The sequence below is a fragment of the Mytilus californianus genome, unplaced genomic scaffold (genome assembly GCF_021869535.1).
Source record: "Mytilus californianus isolate M0D057914Y unplaced genomic scaffold, xbMytCali1.0.p SCAF_13, whole genome shotgun sequence".
Taxonomy (NCBI): Eukaryota; Metazoa; Mollusca; class Bivalvia; order Mytilida; family Mytilidae; genus Mytilus; species Mytilus californianus.
The window spans coordinates 44357705-44362219 of record NW_026262615.1 but is presented as its reverse complement, the minus strand read 5'-3'; positions in this window follow the sequence as shown (position 1 = coordinate 44362219).

The window sequence follows — 4515 nt, the reverse complement described above, 5'->3', positions numbered from 1 at the left end:
TCAGAAAAAAAAAATTAACACTTGATAACTGCAATGTTAACCCCTTCATGGAAAATATAGAGTAGTTCGTTAGATATTTGGTGGAATAAGAGGTGAAATGAGTTGAGACTCTTACATTTTTTAAGCTTTTGAAAGATTTTTTTTTTCTCAATCTAAAAACAGATTTCATTCAATTTTCGTAAACTCTACAAGAAAACCACCAATTTCAACATACTCTACTCTAGAGCCTATGTTACAATTTTACAACTAGCATTTTGTTAAATGTAATCCATTCAATTCATATAGCAAAACGCTATAAAAAATCGTACAGCATTACATTATAAACAGTCTCCTTGCATTTACATTAGGTACATTTATATCATTACACTATACACAATGTTGTAGCATATTACTGGGAATATTCTTGTAGTAAATGTATTGTGGAAGTCGATCTTAGAGTATTCGATTAGGTATATGTTATCGTCTTGAATATGCATAAAAAATTTGCCCCTGGAAGTAAAACTATAAACCTCTGATCGGTCTATTTTGTTTAAATGTATGTGCAGTTCTACATTTGATCGTATTACAACCATAAAAACATTCTGCACGATATAAGAATTTTAAAAAAGGTGAGGACAACTGTTCAATCTAGAAAAGAGGAAAGTGTTATGATGATCGAAATTGATAATTGAAAGCCGACAGTAATTTTTCTTTGATCACTTGTAGTTCATTTATTATGCCAATTTGCAATTTGTTGGCAGCAAAATAATCCTTGAAAATTAGTCAGATTATTTTCTAATCAATTGAATAGTATACAATTTTGAATAAGCAATTATTAAAAAAATGTACAGCGTAGAAGTTGTGGCGACGTTTATGTAGCCACCAATAACGTCGCCGAACTTTTCATTTCCGCTAAAGATTAAACTTTCAAAGGATATAGTTTGAAACCTAGCACGGTTGCTAAGATTGTTTCTGAGCATGCAAAAAAATAAGCTTGTCTGTACATTGTTTGCAAAAGATGTTTATCAACTTTTTGCCAATCAAGTACATGTGTCTATTTGACAAAGCTTTAACATAGAACGTTGTGATGAAAAATGGATAAAAATGTATTCACTACCTTTAGATGTTCTAAAGAAGGTAAACTAAAAGCTTTCCAGCATAAATTAGTCAGCTTATTTTCTAATCAATTGAATAGTATACAATTTTGAATAAGCAATTATCAAAAAATGTATAGCGTAGAAGTTGTGGTGACGTTTATGTAGCCATCAATAACGTCGCCGATCTTTTCATTTCCGCTCAAGATTAAACTTTCAAAGGATATAGTTTGAAAACTAGCACGGTTGCTAAGATTGTTTTTGAGCATGCAAAACAATAAGCCTATCCGTGAATTGTTCGCAAATGATGTTTATTAACTTTTTGCCAATCAAGTACATGTGTCTATTTGACAAACCTTTAACATAGAAAGTTGTGATGAAAATGGATAATAAAATTGAGAATGGAAATGGGGAATGTGTCAAAGAGACAACAACCCGACCATAGAGCAGACAACAGCCGAAGGCCACCAATGAGTCTTCAATGCAGCGAGAAACTCCCGCACCCGGAGGCGTCCTTCAGCTGGCCCCTAAACAAATATGTATACTAGTTCAGTGATAATGGAATGTCATACTAAACTCCAAATTATACACAAGAAACTAAAATTAAAAATGATACAAGACTAACAAAGGCCAGAGGCTCCTGACTTGGGACAGGCGCAAAAATGCGGCGGGGTTACACATGTTTTTTGAGATCTCAACCCTCCCCCTATACCTCTAGCCAATGTTGAAAAAGCAAACGTACAACAGTACGCACAGTTAAACTCAGTTTAAGAGAAGTCCGAGTCCCGATGTCAGAATAGGAAACAAAAGAAAATAAACAAAATGACAATAATACATAAATAACAACAGACTACTAGCAGTTACTGACATGCCAGCTCCAGACCTCAATTAAACTGATTGAAAGATTATGTCTTCATCATATGAATATTAGGCACAATCCCTCCGGTTAGAGGTTTAGTATTATACCGTCATAAAATATATGAGAAGAACATAACCCGTGTCATGCCAATAACTTGTTTTAGAATAAATATGTAAAAAATGTATTCATAACCTTTAAATGTACTAAAGAAAGAGTTAACTGAGAGCTTTCCAGCATAAATTGTCTTAGAACTATTTAAATGTTGACATTGAGACACGAATAAATGTGATAGTTGTTAAGAAGTATCATTATAAAGCATTTTGTTTAATGCGCTGAAATAAAAAAACAATTTTTGAGTGATTTTTTTTATTGGTTTTTATAAGTGGTGAAGTTGACTTCATCTCTTTAAAAATTTCCAAGACACCATCACGAGTTGTTTGCCCTTTCTCCCTGATGTCGCTATTAATGATTTTATACCGTTTGTACAGAATTCATCACATTCGCACGAAGCTTTATTCACTTCCCTTTTAAAACTTATAGTTGGGGGAACCACTACCTGTGGATTAAGGGAACATTGTATGATCGTTGGTAGTTGATGTTATGATTTTGCCAAAACGTGCATACAAGCCTATTTCAAAGTAACAATTCGTTGAACGTGTTAATTTGTGGTTCATGTTGACCCACAAAATCCACGAAAATTTGTCTCCGATGAATAATAATAAATACATAGTATTACAAATCCCGATTCTAACCAATACAAACGTACAGCTAACATCTTGGATTTTAACAATCACATACTTTTCAGACTGGTTTGCATTGGAAGAAACATATCCTTACTCAAAACTTTTCCCTGCCAACAAAGGTCTCGATACCATCAGTTTGGCCAATATCCTTCATCATTAATCAGTTCAATCATGAAATCCTCCCTATTTTAGGATCAGGCTTTATCTATCATCTCTTATTTCTATACCAAACCAATTTCTACTAAAATATCAATTATAAACACGTGCTGCAGGATCTCTATATTGTCGACTTCATGACTAAAACTCCTGATTCACCCTCATTCATAATTGGTGGGTCAAGTTCACTAGCAAACAATTTTGAACTGAAACGATCATTTTGATCTGAACAGCTATTAAAAGACTGTCATATTAAGTATTTCAGTCAATTTTCAGACTTATCCGCTGTGGTATATTCAGGAGTTTTCAGACAATTCGCTTGCAGTAAATTAAGATCTGTTCAGTCTCTTATTAGTACTATTAGTTGTTATCTACCATACACATGAACAAAAATCTGAGTTGTCAAAACAGCTACTGAACAGGACAGAATTGACCACTAGCAAAATGTGTGAGAAATACTGAATTAATACTGAGTTAATTAACATTAACGCCGTTTTTGTTGGGTTTGTTTTACTTATACTTTGTTTTTTCTGTTGTGTTTTGTATACTGTTTTTTTTTTGTTTTTTTTTTTGTCTTTTGGTCGTTTTTCTGTTTTGTTAGTCATTTTATAAAATTTACTGTTTGCAGAATTATGAATTATTCTAAATGATAAGGATGTTCTTGTCTCAGGCAGAAAACCCTGGCCGTGTTGGGCGCAACTTTTTGGAAGTTTTGGTCCTCGGTGCTCTTCAGCTTTGTACTTGTTTTGGCTTTCAAACTTTTTTCATCTGAGCGTCACTGGTTGGTCTTGTGTGGACGAGACGCGCGTCTGACGTATTGAATTTTAAGCCTAGTACCTTTTGTTAGCTATTATTCGTGTGTTTCTTTGTCCTATATGTTCTCCCATTTATTTGTATTGTGGTCCTGTCATGTGATGTTGTCGTTTTGGTGTTGTGTTTGACGTTGCCATAAAAGCGGGAGGTTTGGCATGCCACAAAACCAGGTTCAACCCACCATTTTTTTCTTAAAATGTCCTGTACCAAGTCAGGAAAATGGCCATTGTTATATTATAGTTCGTTTCTGTGTGTGTTACATTTTAATGTTGGTTTTTGTTGTGTCGTTGTTCTCTTCTTATATTTGATGTGTTTCCCTCAGTTTTAGTTTGTAACCCGGATTTGTTTTTATCTCTATCGATTTATGAGTTTTCGAACAGCAGTATACTACTGTTGCCTTTATTTGCCATGGCGTTGTCAGTTTGATATATTCAGCCTCTTTTTTAAACCCTTAATAAGACTTAAGGTTTTAGTTTTTAGATAATGTATTTATCAACATGACCGTTTACGACCATTTAATATCTTCCACTATTGATCATTACTGGTGACATATACATGGCCAATAACACTTCTCTGCGAAATGTGTTATTCGAATGTTCATAATAATGCGATCATAAATCCATCAACTGGAAATGAAACTTTAAAATACTGATGAATTTAGTCAAGGATTATGTTCACCAATGGGCTAAACGTGAAAAAAAACGTAGATACTCTTTCTGAATGTAATAATGCTGTGACGCTATTGAAACAAATAAGAATTAAAAAACTGAATGGGTATGTGAACACATATGCTACATTAAGACCCAAATGTAACTAAGCATATGTCCTGCCTCCATGACAAATATGTTGTTGACCCAGCAGATAAAGCTCT